General features: G+C 38.7%; 1 non-coding gene across 1 annotated transcript; it reads left to right on the top strand.

Annotated features, from left to right (window-relative positions):
• The first annotated feature begins 19,515 nt into the window (after positions 1 to 19,515).
• Positions 19,516 to 19,672, top strand: LOC122807871. Its single transcript, XR_006365735.1, has one exon. It is a non-coding gene; the product is annotated as a U1 spliceosomal RNA (small nuclear RNA).
• Positions 19,673 to 27,853: the final 8,181 nt, after the last annotated feature.

The raw sequence follows: 27,853 nt of genomic DNA, 5'->3' as shown, positions 1-27,853 counted from the left end.
CCCGATTTATTGATCTAAGAGGTTGAGAGCTATGTGCGGATGTCATCAGCTGATTTGCAGATGTGCAGTATTCCCATCAAGGCAGAGTCAGAGACTGGTCTTTAGGCCAGGAACAAGTCACCTTATCCTATACAATACAGATTAGTAAAACCACCAAAGAAACAAACAGACCCAGAATGATGAAAAGATGCAGGAAAACTTCAGAAAAGCACCACCAACACACTAAAATATAGGAAATAACTTTAATTTAGTGCTTTTGTCTTAGTCATAGACTTCCTCAGAATGACAACCATTGAAAATACACAATCTTAAATACAGTACCTCCTATACTGAGCCAACAGATAATTCCAGTATACTGGCTGACAGATTCAGTGCCAACTTTACCCCAGCCCCCAAAGGACCAATCACAATATGAGTAGATTGCCAGGCACCCAGTATTATTGCTGTACCGGTTAAAACAGCACTGTCCAAGGCCAAGAATACAGCTTCCATGGGACCTGACAATATCCATGTCTGTATTCTACATGAACTACAGAGTGAACTGGCACCTCACCTGTGTGCCCTGTTCAATCACAGCCATACCTCAGGCTTTGTCCCTACCAAATGGCACACTGCTAAAGTCATCCCTTTTCACAAAGGAGGAGCAACTACAGACCCTGCGGACTATCACCCCATTAGCCTGACAAGTCTGATATGCAAAGCTATGGAACGCATCATCATGGACCTAATAAACAAGGATATAGGGAATCTCCAAACTCTGGATCCCACACAGCTTGGTTTTCTGAAGGGTAAATCATGCCTACTCAACTTGGTCGACTTCTTTGGGTCAGTCACCAGAGCTGTGGATGAAGGCAAGGTGGTTTATACAGCCTACCTTGATCTGGCCAAGGTATTTGATACCATTCTCCATTCAGAAATCATAGAAAAACTCACTAAGCTAGGCATCAACCCCCATATCATTAGGTGGGTTGCAAACTGGCTCACAGATAGAAACCACATTGTGAAAGTAACGGACTCCAAGTCAAACTGCTGACCAGTAATGAGTGGAGTCCCACAGGTTTTGGTCCTGGGTCCTCTCCTGTTTGGTATCTACTTCTCTGAACTTCAGGCCAACACAAAGGGTCTCTGTCTGATGAAGTTCACAGATGATTGCAAGTTGGGAGCTATTATTAACTCCCCAAGTGATGTTGACATCCTACAGAAAGGCCTCACTGAGACCAAGGACTGGTGTCAGAACCATGGCCTTAAGCTCAATGCCAAAAATATGTTGTTATCCCCTTTGGGAAAAACCCAGTTCCTATGAATTACCACATAGATGGTAGTCCACTGAACACAGAAGGTGTTATAAGAGATCTGGGATCACAGGTTGACAGCAGCCTCTCTTTTGACCACCACATTGCCACTGTGGTCAGAAAGTATGTACCACATCTCATTACTAAGGGTTTTGCATCCAGGAAGAAAGAGGTCATTGTCTATGTTTACTCTTCCCTCATTTGGCCAATCATCGAGTACAATGCCCCATTTGGCATGTACCTCACTAGACACCTGCAACAACTGGAGAGGCCACAAAAGTACCTCACAAAGAGGAGCCTAGGCCTTAAAACACTTGTCCTATATGGACAGACTCAAAAAACTCCAACTATTCTCTGTTTTATATTGCCTAATTAGAGGCAATCTCTGCTTGACATACAAAGCTATGTCTGATCCAGCTCTGTTAGAAATGCTACATCTAAAGAAATCCCAATACCTCCATACCACATGCACTAACGACCTCAACCTCATTACCACAATCAGCAGAACATGCTGGGGGGACAGGTTCATAATGCAGAGACTGCCCTTGCTATGGAATAGACTTCTCATGCATGTCAAACAGAGCACCTCACTGGCTCTCTTCAAGAGAAACCTTGATGAGTGGATGGGAAATAGAAAATTCACCCCGAGGATCACTCCAGTGGCTGTACTCGACAGAGGCATTGGGAACAAAGGTCGGGTGGCACGATGTCAGAGTAATCCTATGGGCTAGATTTGTAAAGGCTCCAGGGTCTTTAGCCTAGCACACATTTATGAACCTATAACCCCAGCCATTCATTGGTTGCCCAAAATTACATCATTTCCCTCATGAAATTAATAATGTTAAAATTACCATTTCCCAAATAACATAATAAAAGTCACATAAAATGCACAGATGTCAGCTTGAGCAGAGAACTAATCAAAATTCTATCATTTAATCCAGGCAGTTGGCAGGCATTAGTTTTAATCTGCCTCTTAAGTTCCATAAATTCAAGAAATTCATCAGAGGGCCCTCCCCTGGGTCCCAAATCAACATCATCAATGGCACAAAATTTGAAGGCATGTGTTGGATATGTACTAATATGCTTAAACAAGTCATTATTTTCATTTTTGTGTTTGATGTCATATAAATGTTGGTGCACTCTTTGTCTTAATGCCCTCTTGGTTTTAGCCACATAATGTCCATCACAGGAATCACATACTGCGACATACATCACACCCTTAGAGTAACAATAATGCTTCTTACAGGCGTGATACAACCAAAATTCTTAATCATAAGCTTGTCTTTATCCAGCGTAAATGGGCACTGTGGACACCTACCACACTTAAAACAACCTCCTTGTCCTGATTTTTTGTCTTTCTTTCTAACAACCCCTTCAGTGATGTTTCCTTTTTGTAGACTACTACTGGGTTGTCCCCCAGCTTTGCATGGACATCAGTGTCCAAGCTAAAAACTCTCCAAAATTTTGTAATTATCAATCTGATGTCACAAAAATTAATGGTAAAAGGGAGGATGAGGGCTCTACCAAAATTGTTTTGTCTATTAAGTTCTAGTTCAACCCAAACCCCAGATGCATATGACAAAAGGTTTTTAAAAATTCCACCTTCTCTTTTCATTCTCACTTCATCAGCAATGTCATCCACAAAATTCACTGTGTAACCTCTCCTTCTCAACATTTCCTTTAACACTAAGTATTCTCACAAAAAATCATCATGATCCGAAATGATCCTGGTGAGCCTAACATATTGCCCTTTAACTAGGGATTTCTTTTGAAGTAAAGGATGCCAACTCTGAATATGCAAAAGTGAACTGGAATATGTAGGCTTCCTGTACAGGTGGGAAGTAAACATTTTCCTACAATAGTCGTTTTTAATAGCGACATCCAAATAATTCAGTACGTTATTGTCCTTAGTCATAGTAAACCTCTAAAAAGTTGTTGTCTCATTAATATAAGTGAAAAACCTATTCAGTTCATCCTTGCCACCTTTCCAGAATAGAACCACGTAATCTAAATACTGACCATATAATACCCATGAGTCCTTAAATCCAGAGTTCAAGATATGCAAGTCCTCCCACTGGGGCAACACAATATTAGCTAATACTGGGGCACAACAGGGCCCCATTGCTACTCCCTGTCTCTGTTTGAACAATTATCCCTCAAAACTAATGAAATTGTTCTCATGGACAAGTTCCATGCATGTTCGAATAGTCAAAATAGTACCATGATCAAAATGAGTATTACAACATAAAAAAAAAAAATCATAGAACCATTCTAAACCCAACTCATGGGGTATAACAGAAAAAAGGTTACATATATCAGTCATTACCAAAATCAAATCATCGTCATACATCTCAGGTTTAATCTTGTCTATAAAATCCCAAGAATCTTTGATGACAGAGTCCCTGTCATCAAGGACATGCTTAACTTTGTTGTCAATAAACTTAGCAAGGCAAAATGTCTTACAGGCCTTGGCATCTACAATTGGATGTAAGGGTGGGTTAGAAATGAACTTATGAATCTTTGGGATCCCAAGAATAGTTGGGATCCTGGGGTGTTTAATTTCTAGAAACTCATGTGTATCTTAAGTAATTTGCCTATTAAGTAACAATTCATCAATAGTTAAATCAATGTTTCTATAGGCAATATTAAATTAATTGTGAGAAATTTTAACATAAGTCTCACTGTATAACATATCAAATATCCTACTGTTATAATCATTCAGGTCCATGACAACCAACCACCCACCCTTGTCCGGCTTCATGATTCTGATCTTGTTGTTGTCCAGTATATTCTGAAGTACCAACCTTTCACCCTGAGTCAGATTAGATTTACTAGAAGATTTATTGTAAAGTAAAACATCCCTGATTTCTTTGTCACATAAGACCTCAAACATTTGTACCATTGGATGTGTAGTTGGAAAGAAAGTGCTAGGTCTATACATCTGGTCACAACTCACTAATACGTTGCTGTTAGAAAAATAAAGTGCTAAATTCAACTTCCTTGTGAACATCTTCAACTGTAAAATAGTATCCACCACATTGGCGTTCCTTGTTGGTACAAAATTAAGACCCTTAGAAAATAGTTCAGCCCATTCAGTACTGACCATTGTCTGGCTATAGTTGTAAATATTGAAGTCACCAGTCGTGTTTTTTACAATTGAACAACCATTGTTCTGCATCATATCACTGTTTACAATTACCTCCGGAACGAGCCCTGTCTCCCCCTCCACTGGCCCTGATAAAGGTCCTGGTCATATTTTAGGTTCCCTTGTCTCCCTTTCCCCTGATTCATTAATCGCTCTGATCTCCTCAGAGGTGGGGGGTCTAAAGGGACATCCCTGTCACCATTATTTTCATCACGGTTATTCATTGTTGTTCCTCCCTCCTGTTCAAAAGGTCTACCAAAAAAAACAGATTGCTGCCCCACTGGGGGGTCAGGGTAAGCCTTACCAGAATCATAATCTAACTTATCCCTTAACAATTTATTTTCTTTTCTGTTTTTTAACTCAACCAAGTCATTATCAACAGTTCTAAACACATTTTGAAATTCAAATTGCTTATGTACAAACAATAAATCATTTTTGATGCTTGAATCAAGTTTGTTAATATCACGGATAAGCATAGCCATTCTCCTGTTGTTGTCACTAATAAGCAAATGTAAAAGTTCACAGCCTTGCCTGTTGAAAAGTTTAAGTAAGTCCTGATGTAACTTTGAGTCTTTAATAAGTCCAGGAAGTCCTATACAATACAGATTACAATGACACGACTTCCAATTTATCCACATATGTCACGGCATGGTTTGTAGGGCCTGTATTTTTTGGTGAGAAATCATGGACCTTTTCTATATGGACACTATATTCTGGCTGTGTGCAAAAGACATGCGTGAGTTTTAAATCTAAATACATGTATTGTACATTACATCTGTTAAATGTCCTGACAGAGGTCATCCAGGGCATGCATGATGACAACACTATAATCTTGTGGAATTTGACCAGGCCAAGGCAGTTGACATAAATCCACACAAAGGTATTCACTCAGCACTGTCAGATGTGACTATAAACACTAATATCACCAAGTAGGTTGATTACTGGATCACATACATGGCATCTAAATATGGTGAAATGTATGAAGAGACATATATCTCTCATCTAGGGATCCCATCCATATGTCAGGGCTGTTAGCTAGGCCCTTTCCTGTCCATTATTTAAGTCACAGATATCAATATTGACATACACATCCTATGTGCAAACAGCTGCCTGAAGGACTACAGATTGTGGGCAATCATTGACTCCAACTGTGATATTAGTATAATACAGACAGTATCAACACACACCAAAGATTGCTGCCATAGCCATGACAACACATGAGATGAAGCAAAAACACTGGGGGATTTGTTACAATACGAAAACAAACACACAGACCAAAGATAATGTAGACATCTCACCCCTATGAGCAGATCAAGTGGTATGTGACCTGTGTATTCAGGCAGATGGTATGCAGGATGTTCACTAGCATGTGCACACAGTGCTGACTACTCCCTTGTATGTAACACAACTCCCTAGTATGTGCAGGACATCCACATCAAAGGCCATAATACTTCCATAGTTCACAGCCTTCATCACACCAATAACAGTCCAATACACCCTTTTTCATGTACCTCCCTGCACATCTTCCAGTAATATGTAACTAAAGTGTAGCACCTTTGCCACACTGAGCTGCCACACATCTTATTGGTCACACCTAGGTATTCTTTTTGTTGCATAAACATTACTATATGATGGTGCAGAACACCCATTAAGGTGTTATACTAGATGCATGTGTGATACCTGTTCTGGTGATGCACACAGTACATACAGAGCTGTTCTCTGCAAAACGTAAGGAGAAATTTTCCCTGTATATTGCACTTTTGAACTGCATTTTTACCATCACTGCTAATTTTGAACTATTTTTTCAGAATTGTTGTACTTTGTTTGCTTTAGTATAGACTCGATTCAGACCTGTTGAATCTAGTTCTGTTTGTATAACTTGAGCACTAAACCAGGCCATCTTTTGTTGGAGAGGGTTTCCCTGCACTGTAGTTGCAGGAGTGTGCAGTTACAACTACTCTGATTGAAGGTTGCTGGAACAGGGCTCAGTTTTGAGCCATTTTATTGGCTAATTTATTTAAATCAGTTTGCTCTCATTTGCTACATAAGCACTGGGTTTGCACTTGTTTGCGCATCATGCACTGCTGAGCAGCGGTGGGCACCATTGGCGGCTATAAATGCAAACACATCTGCCTGCAAATTTTCCCTTAGTACTCTGCTGGTGCTCCATCAGTAAGTTCTCACAATTGTCCCTCACTGACAGGTGTTAAATTCAGCAAATTTCCTGAAGTACAAACACAGATCCTACCCAGTAGCCTTCATATTTTTGTCCAGTCCTCCTGTCCTCTACTTTACCTGGTCCCTCCTGTCCTCTCCTGTTGTCTGACCAGATCAACTTACCTAGCATTATGGACGAACAATTTCCCATAGTTTCTCCAGATGGCCTGGTCAACATGGGCATCCTGAGGCAATGTAGCAATTGCCTCATGTACACTGACAACCCACCCAAGTCCACACAAATTCATTATGTGAGAGATGCATCTATATCAAGAACCTAGAATCCAGGCTCTCTCACTCACTAGTCAGTTCATATGATACTAAGCAGGTGGTCAGCATGCACACCTGACTTCTTGCACCTACCAAACCAACAACACATAAGCTTACATATGCAGGGGTCCTTACCAGAATTTTACCTAAACATCAGAGACCTCAAAAACAAAAACACAAGCACAATTCACATAATACATCCCCTGCAGAACATAGTATGCATAATATATCCCACACCAGCCCCTAAGGCATAAGACAAAAACAAACATCTTAGTCATAGGTGACTCAGTTGTGAGACACACAGATGTCCATCCTGAATAAGGAAAAGGTCACAGTCAGCTGTCTGTCGGGTGCCAGGATCTACCACATCACACATGCACTCAAGTCTCTCAACAACAGGAACAGTAATAGTCATAGTCCATGATGGTGTGAACAACCTGAGACGTACCTCACTAGACTATATGAAGAGATACATGACTGAACTCTCTGATTATGTTTCTCAAGCAGGTATGCCCCTAGCCTTAAACAGCATTTTGCTTTCGCCTAGGATGATACCACAACACAAACAAACAGTGATTAACTTTAACAATTGGCTTAGTTTCTGGTATGATTCCAAGGGGATCCAGTATCTATCAGCCTGGGATGACATAGTCAATAGACTTCAATGCTTTGCCAGAGATGGTCTTCATCTGTCACCTCTGGGATTTTGGTTATTGGCTAAGGCTCTTGCCACCCCCATAGAGCCTTTTGTAGGCAATGTCACAAGAACAAAATTCCCGACATAAAAATACCCTGTAAAAACAACCTCAAGGTTGTGCTGCTAGACACTAGAAGTATAAACCAGAAACTGCACTCACTGGAAGGAGTCCTCACCTTGGAAGATGCTGACATTTGTGCAGTCATTGACACCTGGTTTAAGGCTGCAGAGAGCATCCTAGCTCTACCAGATTATATTTCCTCCCACACATTTAGACCACAAATTGAAGGTGTGAAAACTAAGGAGGTGGTGTATCAATATACAAAACTCAAAGCCAAGTCAATATATATAAACTCTAGCCAACAGCAATACTCCTCTAACCCTTCCCACACTTCCTAACAATGCTTCCCATACCTTTCCCTCAAAATTGTAAAAACCAACATCATAAAAAAAAACTACTCAATAAACTTACGAGACAAAATCTTCAGCAGAACGCCACAGCTTAACTACTGTTGAGTGTAAATACTTAGCGAGGCAAACACTTACATAAAAAACACATTTATTCTATAAAGACATAAAAAGAATGATGAGTGTTTTTGGCTGTGTTAGCCTTCATCAGATCGTGAATGTACAGTCATCTAAAATCACTTAAATATAAAGTACAACCAATCACATTAATTTCTAAAACAAATTAACCAATCAAGAATATTTCCTATTAGCCTAAATACTCATTTCTAATTTATCCAGTCATAGGTTACTTTAAAAACAATGTACCAATAACTCATAAGAAGTGGAGTTAAAACAGCACAGATAATGTAACCAAATTGCCAAAGCATATGCAAATTAGATCTTCCAAGAAAGACACATTATTGGTTTTTCAAAACCAGACTTGAATTTATAAGTTTATGGCTAGTTCAAGTGACCGGTCACCGGGTTCTTTGGATAATGATTATTAATGAAAACACAGAACATAATTCAAAGGTTTTGCATATTTAGAACCTTTGGATGGGTTGTATATTGTCTTTATAAAATCAAAACCTTAAAGACATACATCAGCCGCTTCCACGGCATAGCGTAAAGCTAAAAAAGCATTTGCTACTCATTTCTAAGTTATCCAGTCATTATCCAAAGAACTGAGTGACTAAGCCACTCTGCCCTTATATGGTTCCACAATTTCTTATCTGACCATCAGCAGGCTGTAAAATGCCAACACGATCTCTCTTTTCTACACCTTGTCCCACTAGGCATCCCACAAGGATCCATTCTAGGTCCTTTCTTATTTTCCATCTTTACCTACAAGCTTTACACTGTCACCCACCAGACCACTACCATACAATATGCTGACAACTCCACACTCATGTGCACAGCCCCCTGTCTTTCTAAAGTCCAAGAAATAATGCAAATATCCATTACAGAGGTAGAATCTTGGCTTTCTGATGCTCAGTTAATCCTCAATCCCAATAAAACTTAACATGATTTTCTCGCACTACAAATCTTCAGACCTCCTGTTCCCCTTCATTATAAATTCTTCTAATAATGCAAAAATTGAACCTGTTTCCTCACACTAAGGTTCTTGGTGTTACAACTGATAACAAGTTGAGATTTGACAAATCCATTACCCTAACTATAAAAAAGTTCACATTAAATTAGGCTGTCTCTACAGAGTCAAACCCTTCCTCACTGACTCCACAAGACAATCTATTGCCAGGACATACTTAATCTCTACTCTTCTTTATGCCTCACCTATTCTCATTAATGTACAAAACAGACCTGGCAAAACTAGATGCCTGCTACAACAAAATTGCCAGATTCGCCACCAGCTCCCCTCATAGAGCCCATCACTGTACTGCCCTACAACAACTAAACTGGCTTGAGCTCCCCAATTACCTCACATACATCCAACTCACTATGGCGCATGGCATACTTTACCTCCCAGACAGGTGTCCTGCACTATGCAACCTACTTCAACTTCAATCTAATAAAATAATACTTAGATCTTCTGACAAATTCCTCTTACAAGTCTCAAGAGCAAACAACTTTTCTGGTGAATCTCTTTACTCCAACTGCATTGCCAGAACATGGAACTCAATTCTCCCATAATATACTTACCACACCAAATCACATGCAGTTCAAATTTTTCTTCAGATCTCATCTATCTAATTCTTGGCTCTGCTCCTGCCTTACACCTGGCTGATTCCTTCCCCTCTTTTCTGCCATATTTATAACTTGTTATCCTTGTAGGTACCACTATTGTTTGAGCTTATGTATTGCATAATTTATTTGTAACGATCTTTAATCTGTTTGGAGCTTCCTCCTGGGCCTCCATTGAAAAAGGCCTATGCCCAGTTGAATTTTCCCAGTCAACAAACATTGCATAAATAATAACTAACTAACTAAATAAATAAATATTCATTAAAGATAAATACACCTCTAGACTGGCTAAACAGCACGATTCCCTTGAATTACTTTAGATGCAATTGACTATAGGTAAGACCCCTCTTCAGGTCATTGCCAGCTATAGGACCTCCCTCCTTGAATCTGAACATCTACACAGCCTACTCGGATTTGCTTGAGTCAATCAAGATACAGCCAAACACCCTGGTTTTGGGTGATTTTAATTACCCATCTATTAACGGAGTAAATTATACGTGTTTTAACTCACTTGCCTAAAGGCTCCTGGACTTTGTTAACTCCAATACCCTGGACCAGCTGGGTGACACACCCACAAGGGGCTCAAACATCCTGGATTTGGTGCTCACCAACATGGGGTGGGCGCTGCACCACTCTCAGTGTGTGGCCATCCCTGGTGAGATGTGAACGCAAATCAGTCTTGTTAAAAGTAACTATAACTAAAGACCCCTCCACTTAACATCAAGACTAAAAAACTTCTTCAAGGCCAATTACAACCTCTTATGTGACAGCATAAATAGCTTCACATCCCTTCCCCACTGATGGAGCAGACACCTATACTGAGTTATACACCAATGCTTTATACAAGCACCTGCACAATTATATTGAGTCTGCCATACCTGATAGAACCAAAGTAAGATCTTCAAGAAAAAACAAACCTGCTTGGTGGACACCTGCTATTAACAGGCTATACAATAGGATAAAAAATTACTGTCTAAGAGTAGGAAGGAATGGTCTCAAAACTGGAAACACTCCCTCCTCAACTTAAACAAGCAAATAAGACTCCTAGTGAAGTCCTCCAAAGCTAACTATGAATCCATATTAGCTTCCCTAACTAAGGATAACCACAAGGCATTCTTTAGTTACATCCGAAACCTCAAAGGTAAAGTCCAGATTTGAGCTGAATTTGTAGTTAATGGTACTGCATACACAGAACCTGAGGATATAGCAAGCCTGCTGGCTGACATGTTCAGTTAAAACTGCACTCCTGTGTCCCCACCACATATACCCCAAAGCATCCCTGACACCTGTCCCCCACCTGGTATCTCCGAGGAACAGGTTTTAAACGCTCTCTTCAAGGCCAAAATCACAACCTCTATGGGAAGAGACAACATCCTGGGCTGTGTTCTACATGGGTTAAAACAGGAATTAGCATCACTATTGGGCACGCTTTTCAATCACAGCCTAAGCACTGGCTTCATCCCAGTGGAATGGAAAACAGCTACCATCATCCCTTTGCACAAAGGTGGTGCATCCACAGACCCCAGGAACTATAGACCCATTAGCCTAACCAGCCTTATCTGCAAGGCCATGGAATGAATCATTATGGACCTTATTAACAAAGATATATGAAGTCTCTAAACTCTCAACCCTGCCCAGTTTGGCTTTGTCAAGGGGAGATCGTGTCTGTTAAACTTGGTGGACTTCTTTGAGACAGTCACTAAAGGCCTAGATGAAGGCAAATCTGTGCATACAGCCTACCTAGACTTAGCCAAGGCCTTTGACACAATCCCCACTCAGGCATCATTAATAAACTCACCCATCTGTTATATATATATTGTCATATATTGTCATATATTGTCAGGTGTGTTGCAACTGGTTCATTGACAGAACTCATACAGTCAAAATAGGGGACTCCAACTCCTCCAGCAGACCTGTAACCAGTAGTGTTCCACAGGGATGGGTTCTGGGTTCTGGAACCCTTACTGTTCAGAATCTACTTCTCCAAAGTACAGGCTAAAGCTAAAGGGATGTGGCTGACAAAGTTTGCTGATGACTGCAAACTGGGAGTGATCATTGAAACCCTAGCATTGTCAATATCCTGCAAGAAGGTCTTCCGCAGACTAATGACTGGTGCCAAAGTCATGGTCATGAACTTAATGCAAAAAATGCATTATCATTTCTTCATCAAGGGTGATGTTCCTGCAAACTACCACATCAATAGCAATACCCTAAGCACACAGTCAGTGGTGAGAGATCTGAGCACACAGGTCAACAGCAACTTAACTTCTATCACCATGTCTCCACAGTAGTAAGAAGGGCATTTTATATTTCTCATCTCATAAGTAAGAGCATTGTCTCCAGAAAAAAGAGGTTATAACCCCCCTGTACTCTTCCCTCATCAGGCCAATAATAGAGTTCAATGCTCGCTTTGGTATGTTCCTTTCCAGACACCTGCAGCAATTGGAGAGACCACAACGTTTCCTTACAAGAAAATTCAGGGTCTTCAAGATCTGTCTTATGCAGACATAATGAAATCATTGTCACTTTCCTCTGTGTCATATAGACTGCTCAGAGGTGATCTATGCCTTGCATATAGAGCAATGTTTGACCCATCTTTAATGGAAATGCTGCACATTCACAAGTCAAATGGCACACAGGTCATTCACTCAAAGAACCTTAACCTGGTAACAGTACTTGCTGGAGAGACAGATTTGTCTCACAGGGGTTGCCCCATCTTTGGAATAAGCTTCCTATTCATGTTAAACAAAGCCCCTTGTTGGCCCTATTTAAGCGTAATTTGGCCTGTTGATTAGGTAACCAGAAATTCATCCTGGGGGTTCCACCTGAGTCCCTCTTGGACAGGGGCAATAGGTACTGATTTTAGTGTCTGCTTCAACCAGACACCCTTGAGAACATGGGCTCACCTTAGATTAAGGGCCCTGGGACCATTAGCCTAGTAATCGCCTATGATCCTATGACCCTTTTGATGACATGGGTTACATTCATGATAGTGTGGATTGTCCCATATATATGCTGTGGTTATCATAATGTCACATTCAGGTACAGCAGTATCCCTCCTAACACCTCCAGCAGATGTCACAGTGTCAGAACAGTGTACTTGATTACCCTCATAGATTGCTGTCATGTCATAATAGTTATACAAGTGTGTTCATGCACAGAGCCATCTATGAACATTCAGAATCACATATGTTGTGTCAGAAACATGGTATTACTGGTGATATTTTTCTGATATTATCCATGATTGTGCATGCTTCTTTTACTGTTGTGCATGGACCTGTAACTGTGTCTCACTTTTTGGAGACCTTTGCTGACATTACACTCATATTCAGGCATTTCAGTTTGCACAGAATCACAATATGCACCTAACTCCAATTGTATATTACATTCCTGATAGATGCCCTGTCCATTGTTCATGTCAGGATGGTTATCTCACAAAGACACATCTTCTCCATTGTTATGTTTCCTTGTCTGACAGTCACATAATATACATTTCTACTGTGAAGTCTGTACTGTGCCATGTTGATATGTGATTAGTGTTTCTGCTACAACTCTATTCCATTTACATGCCCTCATCTGCTGTACATTCCAAAGTTTCACCTGTCTCCTTTCCCTGTGTTCATTCCTGCAATTCACCTGTGTGTCCCTATGCAATACAAACATTTCCCTTGACTGTTTATTTTAAATAGCAGTCCATGTAGCCTTACAGATCATTTACCCAACTTTTGTAGAGAATGGCTTGAATGGGTTTTCCCACTACTCTGCACTGTATACACTGTCCTGTGCTGTGTTTGGAATATATACATTATTTATACCAATTATCTGACCGATACGTCTTGGCCATACTGCAGCTCCCTAACACATAAAATGATAGCTCTTGCACTGGCCATACTCTCCATCACTTTTCTGTAGCCGTATACCCAGCATTACCTGATGCTTATATAGCTCCTAAGTCCCTAACATCAATTCAACTTGTAGCTACAGACAACTCCCATTAGCAAGTCTTACACTCTCATCCACTTATCACTTCAAATTGCTTACTCCTCTTAACAACAAACTCCCACATACACCTAATACTGCACCTTTAATACAACACCAATCTCACTCATTCATAGGTAGTACCCTTGCATGTAACACATTCTTTCTAAAACTAGATAACATGGGTTACACATATCCAACCCAACTACTAAAAACATCATTCTACCCATTGATAATCTTCACCCTACTCCTACTTTCCATCCTGTCCTCCTACCACGCTCAGCTTCATAACCACACCCCATCCCCTTGGCAAACTGATTTCACAGCCAACACCACCAAACTAAAAAACTTCCCTATATCGCCATGTGACCTTACCTCCCCCCTACCCTTCTCTTACTCATGCATTAAATTGAAAATCAAAACTAACCCCCCTCTCTTCTCAAAGACAAACTAAAATAATTCACAAGTTGACCAAACGCTATCTACACCTACTCCTTAAACTCACTTGCAGTGGTGATATACATCCCAATCCAGGACCCAAAACATCAATCAGCCCAAACTTAAATCATCTAAATCCCCTACACCACAGACCTACCTCAGCTCTCCTCTTCTTAAACATGCCCTACTAGCTTTATACAAACCAGATATCTCTCTGTTAACTGAAACATGGGTCAAACCACAACATCACAATAATGAGATTACTGCCCCGGGTTACAACATTATCCAAAGAGACAGATCAGAGAAAAAGGGCGGAGGTGTTGCAATATTATTCCAAAATCATCTTGCCCTAGAACAACTAGATTACAATACCCATGAATTCAAAGATGTAGAACTAATCCTTGCCAAATTAAAAATAAGTTCCAACAAACATATAATTATTGCAGGTGGTTATATACCACCAAGCAAAATATCACTGTAATGGAAAGCCTGCTTAATTGGACCTCCAAATCCCTTCCACATGAAACCATACTATTAGGAGACTTCAATATTGTCTGGCTTCACTGCTCCAGCCATAACCCCTCTGTCTTCATAAACCTCCACAGGTTTACCCAAACTATAACCACCCCCATTTGAATTGACAAAACTTCCAAACGCCAGTCCATCTTAGACAGGATCCTGGTATCTGACCCCACTCTTGCACAGCAATCTGGTTGTCTTCCAGATACCCTAAGTGACCATCATCCAACCTACCTAATTAGGAACAGATTCCAAACCATCAACCAACCTATCCTCAGAGTAGTTAGAAAAAAAAAAACCTTTATAGCTACTGATCTCATCAATACTCTAAAAAGTTGTAACTGGATCCCCCTAAAACATCTACCTCTAGATGATGCCGTTGAGTACTTTAACACAACCTTCATAAAAATCTTAAACCATCATGCACCCCCTAGAACCATTAGAATAAAAACTAACTATGCCCCATGGCTAAGAAAAGATACTAAAACTATAATGAAAGAAAGGGACAAGGCCTGGATGCAATATCAGAAAAACAAAACCACTACTTTGAGACAAAACTATGTAGAGCTCCGTAACAAAGCCAAAAAACAAATCAAACTAGACAAATCCAGCTACTATACAAGCATGCAAGAAAAATATGCTCACAACCCACAAAAATTCTGGGCCTCAATAAATGGTATAGTGCATCTAGGAAAGTCCACGACTCCAACCCCTGGGCTTCCAAATAACCATGAAAACATTCCTACTCAGTTTAACAAATTCTTTACCAAAACAGTCCAGACCCTTGTCAATGCCCAAAAGTACTAGCAGCCCCAACACCAATAACTACACCAACCTACCCCAATATAGAAAACAATAGCCCCAGTTTTCACCTCCACTCTGTATCCACCAAATCAATATCTCCTTGGTAAACTCAAACCAACCACTCTAGCAGCTGATAAGCTGCCAGCAGACTTCCTTCAGATCTCAGCTGAAGATATAGCCTATCCTGTCTCTATTCTCATAAACAGATCTCTCTCAAAATGCAAAGTCCCCTCCTCATGGAAAACATCATACATAATTCCACTGCACAAAGGAGGAAACTCCTTAGAGCTCACCAATTATCACCCAATAGCAATCCTATCACCTTTATCCAAAATATTAGAAAGAGTTGTTCATACTCAACTAATACAGTACCTCCAGAATAACAACCTACTCTCCATATCCCAGCATGGCTTTAGGCCTTCCCATAGCACCACGACAGCACTACTATCATTCACCAACATAGTTAACCCCCACAGAAACAAGGGTCTATTTGTTTCTTCCATATTCTTAGACCTATCAAAAGCCTTTGACATGGTAAACCACAGTCTGCTTCTTGATACCCTATCCACCCTAAATATAAGTCCCTCCTCTATATCATAGTTCAACAGCTACTTATCTGCCCTTCAGCAAGCAGTCCTATGGCAGGACCAATTGTCCCCTATGTTACCAGTAACCATAGGAGTTCCTCAAGGATCCATTCTTGGCCCATTGCTGTTCTCTGTATTTACAAATCAGATCTCTTCATCCTCTCCCACTGCCTCGATAGTACAATATGCAGATGACACTACCCTCATATGTGCTGCCTCTACCCTTGGTGAACTGCAAGCCCTTACCCAAAATAACTTCACCCTAGCCGAAACTTGGTTCACTAACATCAAACTTCTTCTTAATCCCAAACAAAAACAACTAATTCTTTTCAGCCCTAGCAGAGCTCCTCCCCTAAATAATAATTTCACCATTAGCTCCAAAGAAAACATTCAAATCAGTCCAACCACACACACTAAACTGCTAGTCATAGAAATAGACAATAACCTGAGGTTTGACATCCACATAGCACAAACCATTAAGAAAGTTAATAAAAAACTTGGTCTCCTCTACAGGAACAAACAGTTTATGACAAAAGGCACCAGAGTAACCATCGCAAGGACTCATCTTCTATCCACCCTCCTCTATGTCTCTCCCATATTGACCAATCTCCACCAAACTGATCTAAATAAAATGGAATCTTGCTATAACAAGATTGCCAAGCTTGCTACTGAAGCCTCATATAGGTCCCACCACTGTCTATCCCTTAAGCAGCTCAACTGGCTTGAGTTGCCTCATACACTTCTACTCAATCAACTCTCTATGACGCACAAACTCTACTACCTTCCTGAGATAACTCTAGCACTTCAGCACCTAATTCAGCCCCACATTCCCTCTAGAGCCTTAATATCTAGTAACCAGAACCTCATAACTGTCATCAAACATAAAAACGAAGCTGCTAAGTCCATCTTTGCCAACACCATTGCCAAAACCTGGAACACACTACCAAGCCAAATAAGTTCTGCAACTTCCTTTAGTCAATTCAAAAAACTCCTGAAAACCCACTATCTAAGTAACTGGCTATGCTCATGCCACTCACCAGGCTAATCCATACCAAGAGAATTTGTCAGGGTACAGCTATGTATAAACAGTTTCTCCCCTGAAAGCTTCCAAACCCGTATGCATTTACCTTACAAAACTTATAACTGCAAAAGAAAAAAATAATGTACCTCTGATTGTCTACTGTAAGAAATGATCACTAGCATGATGTCCTGTTGTGTGTATATATGCTATATGTATGTTTATTAATCACCAGCATGTTATCCTGATGTGTATATATGCCATACGTATGTATGTTCTACTTCTTTTTACTTTCATGTAATGTATTGTAATGTGGAGCTTTTCTCCCCGGGCCTCCGCTGAAAATGGACCTGTGTCCAGTCAGACTTTCCCAGTAAACAAATGTAAAATAAATAAAAAAGTAAATAAATAAATAAATTATGTGATAAACCCTGGTAATCGTTGTGACATTCCATGCAATCCTGCTTACCTAGATTGCTGTAAGGGAAACAGGCTCCCTATCTATGTTGCACTACCTGGTTTCCTGTCTGCCAACACTTTTGCCTACCACAAGACTACGCTTGTTTACGTTTAAACATGGTGCACTTTATGAATATGTAATTAGCGCTGTTGCGTACCACACAGACATGTAAACTCCAGAGTTTATTGAATCCTGTTGATAGCATTTTTCATTTAAATGTTAAGCAATGGTCTACTTTGGATAGATTAAATAAGATTGAATAAGAAAGTTTGCGATAAAGATATGGATGTTGTAGTCATGACAAAAGAAAAAGATGAAATGTGTATAAGAGGCATTTTGACTGATGCCAATACATACAAAAAGTAAAAAATAGGTTAATGTTTCATTCAAGAAGGCAGATTATTTGTAATTGGATTTGTTGCAGGAAAAGATTTCTTATGAAATATATCACTATTTATATACCAAATTCCCATGTTTGGGTACGTTTGGTGTTCCCATAAATTCATAAAATTGGAAGAATTCATAGTTCAGCTTTACTCTTAGTGCTAGAGGTTCCAATATCGAAACAGTGTCAGTTTATTTATATAACATTTTGAATTCTTTAATATGAAAAACAGAGTCACACACTAAAGATTCATGTCATAAAAAAATAAATAAATAATTACATAATTTAAGTGAAACAGTTTACCTGTCTTTTTTTCTGCAGTGTTTGTGAATTCATTATATTATGTGATTCCACAAGAGAAAGGGTTAGACATGTTACACTGTTTATAAGCTAGATATACTAACTACTAATAAGAAAATATATGCATACTGATGAGAGTAGTTTTATTCAATAATTATTCTGTGTTTCAGAATGTGATATATAAAATAACTGGCGTATCAATGGGGCTATATTAGTGCGCTCCCATTTGCAAAAGCAGTAATGATGGAAATGAGATTGTGAAGTTTTATATAAATTGGAAGGTTACAAAATGTTAGATTTTATGCATATGTTATAGATAATATTGTTTTGTAGACAGGAAGTCAGAGTGAATTAGAAAATTGTGTTTGCAAATTTGACAGCAGTAATTAGTTTTTAGTGTTTAAGATGTGCAAGGTGGAACACGAGACAGAAGTTTTTGATGTAAAGATTAGTATAGGTAACAAAAGTCAAGCATTTACTCCTTCCATACATAGAAAAGTAGAATTTATGTTTTCTTCACTCAAAAAATAACAAATCTCCTTATTGTAAAAAAAGTCAGTTCATTGTATTAGCTAAAATTACAGCACACAATAGAATTTAAAAAAGAAGCAAAACATTTAGAAGTTATGTTTTTTTCAGAGAGGTTATGAACAGAGGAAGGTGGAGCAATTAATGGAAGTATTAAAAGAAAAAGAAGAAAAGTTTCCATCTATTCTATTTAAAATGTACAAAATGAGAGACAGACATAGAATCAAAAGGAAAAAAATGAAAAATGACATGGTTGAAGAGTAAAATATACATACTAAAGATATTAAGAAAATATTAGCAGAACACTGAAAGATAATACAGGAGAACACTGAGGTGTATAAAGTAGTAAGTAATAGTCTAAAATTCATTAATAAGAGAGGTACAAATTAAAAGGACATCTTTTAGATGCAGTCACAAGAAGTTTTTATTAATGGTGGAGGCTTAAAATGTAATTTCTTTTAATGGTGTAGGTTCATCTGCACAAAAAAACATTCTTTTTCTTAAACCTCTGAGAGGGAGTTATCAAATTAATGAGAAATGTAATTGTAATTCTATAAATACTGTATTTCTTTTAATGTGTTTTTGCTGTGACAGATTCTGTCATTGCCAAATGACTAGAAAGTTGTCATAACATATATATAAACATTTTATGCCATCAAGACCGGTGACATGAATAATGTACTATGCAGCAGCCCAAGTGAATGTCAACATTTTAAAGTTTGTTTAATACTTACCTGGCAGGAGAAATACCACAATCAAAAAGGTGGTTTCCCCAGTATGAGGCTCTTCCATTACACACTTTGGATTTACCCTGTGATTTCCTCAAATATGTGAAACTCATCTGCATAGTTTCTGGCTTTGCAGACTGCCTCAAGGCCCTGTGCAGACCGCTTCAAGGCCATATCCTTGTATTCTGTCTCCTACAGGCTATGGAGGGGAGATCTAAGCCTGGCATATAAGGCATTCTCAGACCCTGCTCTGATTGACTTTCTGGATATCTACAAAATAAACAGCACCAGAATATGCAAAAACGTTTTTGGAAAACAGGCAGATAGAATGGTAACTCAAGTATGAGGCAAATAGACTGCCTGGTTTAAATAAAGCAATTACTGTATAATGTGATTTAAAAATATGGAGACTTTTTAACAAATGAAGTTAACTTCTTAATTTTTGACTGAAATATGTGATTTTTTTGGATGTTCTGTTATATATAAGAAAGACTGCTTTGTTATGAGTGTACTCTGAAGAACTATTGTAAAGCAAGGATACAAAAGCACTTATTAAAACATTGGGTTTCTACATTTTTCTTGAGTTATTGTAGATTCTTGGACAACAGGAAATTAAAGCAAAATAATTCAGATATACAGTTCACATAAACTATAGACAAAGCGGCCCAGTTACCCTACCATGTTTTTGAGACCTGCAGCCTTGCACTGTGCTGAAGAAATGTTTTATAATTCCAGTGTACTACCTTTAACAATGTGTATTAGAACCCTATGTTTATGTGTTCTTCCCATCATGATGTAAAAGGCCTACAAATTGTTCTAAGTCCCCATTAAGACCTGGAATGCAAGTATGATGTCATAAGATCTGGCCACTGATGTTGAGTTTGAGAGAAATTTTTGCTGGATCCTTCCTTATAACTCCCTGGAGTACTATATGCTTCAGCTCTTTTTTGCAAATTTAGTAGGGGGTCACAGGTGAGCTGTATAGCATATTGTAGTGACATTTTTGGGAGCTTTGCTCTTCTTTCCTAAAGTTCTCCTCAGATGTAGTATGAGTACCAGGAATGGTTCATATATGAACTGCATATCAGACTGTAGTGACTTTAGTGATGTGTCTTTCCTTGTAACACTGTTTTATGTTTAATCCTTAAGGCTACTGAATGATACAGTTTGCCTAATGTCTAGTACATTGTCTTGGGGTATGTCACAAGGGAGCTGCTTAACATGTTACTGGGACCCTCTGAGAAGGTATGTATTTCCCTATACTGACCATCTGGCATGATATATCCAGAGAATCTCTTCAGATCTAGAGTAAATTTAATCATAAGCAAATCTCATGGCAGGCCATAATAACCTACTGAGGTACCATAACCTTCTGGAAAGTTGCATCCCTCCCTCTTGTAACCTACTGATGTACTTTTCCCTACAGCTCTCTTCAGGTGTAGCAGGGGACACAGGAATGGTTACAGGTGTAATGACAGGGATAATGCCAAGCTAAAGCAAAATGAGTTGAAATATACTGCATTTTTCTTTCTATTATCTTCTGTACATCTGCAATCACTGTGTTTGTTTTCATGTCAAAGGAATTTGTGACATTTGTCTTTTTCCATATTTAAAAACATGGAATGCTTTTTAACATTTAATGAATTTCCAGACTTGCTGTCTTTTCTTTTGAATGCAACAAAAAATATGAAAAAAAACAGGAGCTGTCTTCATTGTGATAAAATTGCTGCAGTCTCTAATGGACTTAATAGCTTTAATTTCACTAAGCCACACCAGTCTGGAATTAGTGAAGGAAGCAGACATGGATATGTATTGGCAAGTCGTATTGATGCAAGACTAATGTAATTAAGCTTTTTTCCTGAAGAACACTGGTATGACTATTAATGAAACTGTTTTTTCTTAAGGTCACCAACAGGAAGATTATGTCATATGAAGAACATTGAAGCCTGGGGAAAAATATATAAAACTGTATTCTATGCTATGCTATTCTACAGATGAAGACGCTAGGGCAGATTCAATAAACTCTACATGGTCCACTAACACTGTGTGCACATTGCACCATGATGTGCACATGGTAGCACACTGTTTTGTATTCAGTAGGCAGCTCTACATGGTGTGTAGAGCCATGCAATCATGGTAAACACTGTGGCATGCTAATTATATCACCTACACCTTGGCTACAGTCAGAGTCAACATGCCTGATTGAGTGCCTCACCCTCCACCTGTCCAATATCTGAGGGTTCACTGGAATTGGTTGGTGTAGGCCTACTGGCAGTGTCCAGTGGAATTACAGGAAATGCCTGAATGTTAACCTCAGTATCAGATTCAACTTCTGCACCCCCCGACTATGCCTCTGTTTGGTCACCATCATCATTAGAGTCTGCTGATACTCTGACATCAGGTGGTAGGAGTCCCACAGTTCCTCTCTCAGGGTCACCTTTGATAGTAAGCAACAAACACAGGAAAAACATTAATACCTACACTACTATAGTCCAATATATGCTAACAAACTAACAGTGGGGCCACTATTACAGACAGTATAGCAATACACAGAACAATCCTGACACCCACATCACAAACTAAATATTTATTTGAACTGCTCATCAGTACTGACATAAAAATATTTGGCTTACCGTGTGCAGATGTTTTTAGGCTCCCTATGTTGGATGGTCCTGGAAGAAGTTAAGCAAAAGTTAAGGCACCATCATCAGAATGAACAATAACATAGGGGGTTACAACTTTTTGCCCTTTATATGTACATTAATGATACTTTTAACAAGAGCCCAGATGACACTTCCACCCCAAGGCCATGTGTAATCAACCAGAATGTGTTGTTAACTGTTTCAGTCTACAACTATCCCTCTTCAAAACAAATGTAATGTTAAAGAGAATTTAAGTATTTATGTTAATATTTTACTATAAAAGAAGTATTTAACAATTGAGATAGGTAAGCCTACCTGGAAGCTCCTCCTGGGACATACTCCTCCTCCCTGAAACAGCAGCACCATCGTCAATGACATGTTATTGTGCACTTTTCAGTGAGCTGTCTTGATCTCTGACAGTGGACAGAAACTCTTCATTTGGTGTCAGTGGTGGCTCTGTCACAGGGCTCCCAGGAAGCCATCCAATCATGGGCCACTGCAGCTGGTCTCATCCTGGCCAATGAAATCATGTCAGTGACCCTATCATATGTCCTGCTCTGGTCATCTACTGTGTCTACATCAGCAACTATCTACTCCCAAATTTGTATTTTGCCAGAGATATCCTTATATCCCATCTAAAGCAGACAGGCAACATAAAGTCTAAATGTTTCCACAATTACTTCATTTTCAGGGTCACTAAGGGGGGGTGGGGATTAGGATGTCTGGGTGCTTATCATCCTAGATGACATAAAACACAAAAGAAAGATAATACACATAAATATCACATAAATAAAAGTCCTGTTTTGATATAACACATAAAAGGTTGTATTTTACTATTAACCACTGGAGAAACATAAAACAGTCAAAATATTCAGATACACAAAAAAGGAATTGTGTGGTTGCAACATATTACAATCACACACAAAACAAAACTGGATCTAAAATGAGGAGAGTAACAATAGCAAATCTTGTTTGTGCCAAAACAGAAATGCAACTTTGCCCCCCCACACCAAAACAATAGGCAAGTGACACATTTTGTTAACAAACCATCAGTGAAATGCTAAAAGTGCTATCAAATAAATTGTCCCTGAAATGTGTACAGATTTACCACAGAACACTCCATTTTAAGCAATTGCCAGTCATGTATACCTGTGTCCATCATTCCCTTAGAGGTATGTGTATGGGCCAGCCTAGAAGGCTAACACCTCTGTGTCATTGACAATATAAGGCATTTATATATTCAGGAAAATAAAAATAGGAGAGTGTACAGAGAAAAGCAGTTGCAATATTAGCAAGACAGTTGGTAAGGCTATGCATCTGAGAAAGTAAAATGTCCTGACAAACATGCCTATGCCATCAGTACACTTCTAATAAATGCACACAGATAAAAGTAGCATTTGCTAATGCATATACATACATCTACACACACACACATATATATATATATATATATATATATATATATATATATATATATGTTAACAGATTTTTCTTACTGACATTTCAATATATGCAGTATATAGCTGAAAAATCCAAGCATACCTTATCAAGATCAGTAGTCTTCTGTGCAGATAAATCCGAAAGTAGCATCTTCTTCTTCTGTGTTATCCACATAAACAAGCCCCTTCACCTTCAGGTTCCCTAGCTACATGGATCCCTTTTTATAGTGTATATTCAGGGCTGTGAGCATGATGAAGATGCAAATGATGTATGAACTCTTTAGAATTGCTGAAACCCAAATACTTGGCTCTGTGTATCAGATGTAAACATATTGCAAGCACTCCCTCAGTGTTTGTTGCTAATGTGTTGCAACTGTGAATGCTTACTGGTGAAGAGAAGGAAAACACATCAAGTCTTACTCCCCTACTACCAGTGTGTCAACAGGTTAGACTTACAAATTGTAGAAGTAATTGTATCAAGGTTTAAATGTAAATAAGCAGCACACATTTCACAGTTTCTGTTCAGTAACATCCAACCCCCCTTCATTTGTTGACAACTGTATATTATTGCCATTTAATATACTCACACATTTTAAGGACAATGATACAGAATGCCTTACAGACTGCATGTTTCAGATTACTGGTCAAATAAGACAAATGAGCAACAAACAGAGAGAGAGATAAGACAGAGCTGCATTTATGCAAGCAATAGTCAGAAATGGTTGTGTGATCACTCTGTGCATGATTTCTGAAATTAATACATGTACAAATAACTGTCGTATGTTTTGTTAGTACTGTGGATGATATTGCAGTTGGTTGTATGCACAATGGTTTTAGTTCTCTGCTGCACGGCTGTTTGCGTGGCAAAAAGTGTAAGACACCCTTATTGTGTTTTGAAGGTCTGTTGGAGTGAGAGTTCAAATACAGACCTGTGTAAAATATTTCAAGTGTACCAACATAAATTCTGTAGTGTTGTTTAATAGATTTATTTTCTTCCTTTCACCTAATTTTCCCTTTTAAACATTTTTCTTTCTTTTTTTAATATCATTGTTTGTGTGGTGTGCAGCTTAGTGCAAATAAGAGAAATGCAGGAACACAATAAATTTTAGGTTTAGCTGTGCTTATCTCATTTTCCCAATGCTTAGCCATGCTCAAACATGGACTAATGGCCACACAGGAAACAGAAAAAATACCTGCAGACAGGTCATAGACAGTAAAAAAGGATACATTGTTGCATTTTTTGCTTTCTATTGTACAACACCATTAAGCTACATTGTAAGGCTGTTAGCAAGCTTCTCCAACACCTGCAGCAATTGAACACTTGCAGATAGGATGCAGATGGTCAACAATTTAAAATGGATACATTTTACTAATTCTGTTTTGTACCATGCAAACATGCTAAGTGGTGTTGCATGGTAATTAATACATAGAAACTAAGTATGAGTAGGGAATTATGCAACTGTCATGTAACTATTCCTGTGGCAGCAGGTGATAGTGCAGGGCTGTAATACAGATAATCCTGGGTTCTAAAACAGGAAGTGCAAAATATTTTTACTGTTGTGATAGTCCATATTATAGTAAATGAACAGGAAATATACAAGTGTTATTTCAATATTCCTGTGGCAACAGGTGTAACTATAGGGCTGCCATACACATGGTCCCGAATTCTAATACAAAAATTTATAGACATTTTTACTGTTGTTTCATTCAAATTTTATTCAATCTCACTTATAACACTTTAGACATAATCATAAATAGTGTAGTTGATATGAATTATATGTATGAAAGATAAGACACCCTTACTATGTTTTGAAGGTTCAGATGTATGACTGAGGTTATACTGCCTACTACGTTTTTGTAACTTTAATTCTGCTATATGGATGTGGATGACCTTCACACTTAAATAAGACACATGCACAAATGAATCTATATGCAAGGACATTGTCAGGTCACACACATACATGGTTAACACCTCAAACTGTCATCTGTATTTATAAATGATTCATGACTATGTCTGAGAAGCACTTCTGTGGAAAAGATGTAAAATCACTGCTGTGGAAGAATATGTTTTGTCTGTTATGCATAGGCTTGAATCCCACATTGTAAAAATCAACTTTAGCAGTGTAAACAGCCAAACAGACATGTGTCAGATCAGGACATTCATGATGCAAGTGCATATCAGCAAAGTTAAATCACCAAACACTTAAAGTAGCAGACACCCCTCAAACTAATGCAATTTGTCAGGTTAGCCTTCCAATTTCAAAAATTGCTTTCCTCCTTGCTTAGCACTGTTGCTCTCTGCTTAACATCTCACAAATGCAGTTGGCATTGTTGATTGCGTTTGCACACTACCAGTAAATGTGATAACAGAAATTGGAGGCAAATCATTTTTTGCCTTTGCTCTACTTTTGGCATTAGACATGTATGGTGTTAGATGGGAAGGGTCCCAATTTATGGCACAAAGGTGGGGTGTTCAGGAGTCCAGAATATGTTTTGGACTTCTGGTAAAGTGTTGCAGCCAACAGCTGCTGCAGGGGGACTATTCTGTCTCCCAGCACAAGTCTGAAGCTTAGAATAGTCTGGCCAAGGCTGTATGCAGTGTTACTGACATCCCATGCACTAGAGAACAGTGCAGACATCACTTCAATGACCCCAAAAGGCACAAGAGGGATACACTCAACCAGTGGTTGGATGAGTTTCAAACTAGTGACATCCAACAGTTCTGTAAGTATGCTAATAGAGACAATTTATAATATAGAAAGCTAAATATAGGCAAGACTGGTATGCATAATGTTCTTCTGTTATTTTCTTTTCTTTTCACAGCTAATCCTGAAATTGAATTGAATAGGCAGGCTCATGCTGATTATTTGGAGAGACTGATGGAAGCAAGTGGTATGTATGCAGCACAAGATAAGTATTATTGTAGCTTTAAAAGTTAAAGACAGTTACTTGTTATACATAGTTTATTTGTATTTTGACTTACTGTATGCTTGTTATCTTTTTGTATTATATTAAGTTTTGTCAATAAAGAGATTTTACAAAGAAAAAGTTAAAGACAGATGTTTTTATTTTCTACAGAGTAGTAGCAAAGTAAGCATGCATATTGTAACTGTAAAAGCAAGTATGTATGCATATGTCTGTAGCACAAACCAACTTTAGGAGTCAAGTGTAAGACTGTAGTCAGAGGTTTGGGCTCAAATATCACGAGTAGCAGCTATACAATGCTGCAATTCTTTAATAATATTACAGCAATTAAAATCTATACAAGTGGCATAAATGCCCCGCTGTTAACTGTAATCTGTCTAATTGGACCAAGCATATGTGCAATATATGCACATTGCAAGGATTACTTTGAGCAATCCATAATTATAGTTTGTAGTTGTTAGGATATATACTTAAATGTAATAATTCAGATAAATTAATTGTATAATTGTGATAATGCATTGTATATCACATAGGATAGTACTAATTTTATCTCTTTTTCTTCTCTCACCCCAACCATTATCTCTTTTATTTCTAGTATGTGTAGTCAAAATGTCTCCATGTCATCCATCTGTAACAAATCACTAAATTCTTCACAGCACTGCAAGGTAGGCCAAGTGCAGTGGATCAGCCTGCCCCTGCTCCACTGGCTCCAGTACTGATGCGCAGCATATATGTGGCAGTACTGCCACTGCAATACCTGTGTCCTTAGGTAGCACTACCTGAGCAGCTGGTACTGTGGTAACCTCTGAGAGTACTGCCAGCCCTTCAAAAGTGGTGACCTGACACCCACTCACCCATCTATAAAAATACGTGCTTAAATCAGCAATATATTCATGCATACCTTCATCTGCCTTGTGTCTATGCTCATGAAGCTTTTTATTATAAGTTTCAGGTGTTAACTTAAAATACTCTGACAAACAATTTTTTAACTTATCATAATTTAAGCAATCAGTATCAAACAATTTAGAAATAGCAGTTCCAGCTTTACCATGAAGTAAGTGGGTCAGGAACTGTACCCAGAGCCCTTGGTCAACATTATACTGTTTACATACCCTTTCAAATATATGAATAAAACTGTCAAAATTATCAACCTCTGTAAATTGTGGAAGACATTTACTGACCATTGTTACTTCTGGGGTTTGGTTATTCCCTTCCCCATTAACTCCATGACCCTGGCAAAGAGACAGCATCTCCTTTTCATGTTGCCTCTGCCTCTCATTGTCCTCAGCTTCCCGATGTCTCAGTTTCTCATTTTCTTCAGCCTCCATGT

This window comes from Protopterus annectens, chromosome 7.part1 (assembly GCF_019279795.1).
Source record: "Protopterus annectens isolate FY-2018-M chromosome 7.part1, PAN1.0, whole genome shotgun sequence".
NCBI classification, from domain to species: domain Eukaryota; kingdom Metazoa; phylum Chordata; order Ceratodontiformes; family Protopteridae; genus Protopterus; species Protopterus annectens.
The sequence above is the reverse complement of the archived record's forward strand: the minus strand, read 5'-3'. Positions and strand labels throughout refer to the sequence as shown.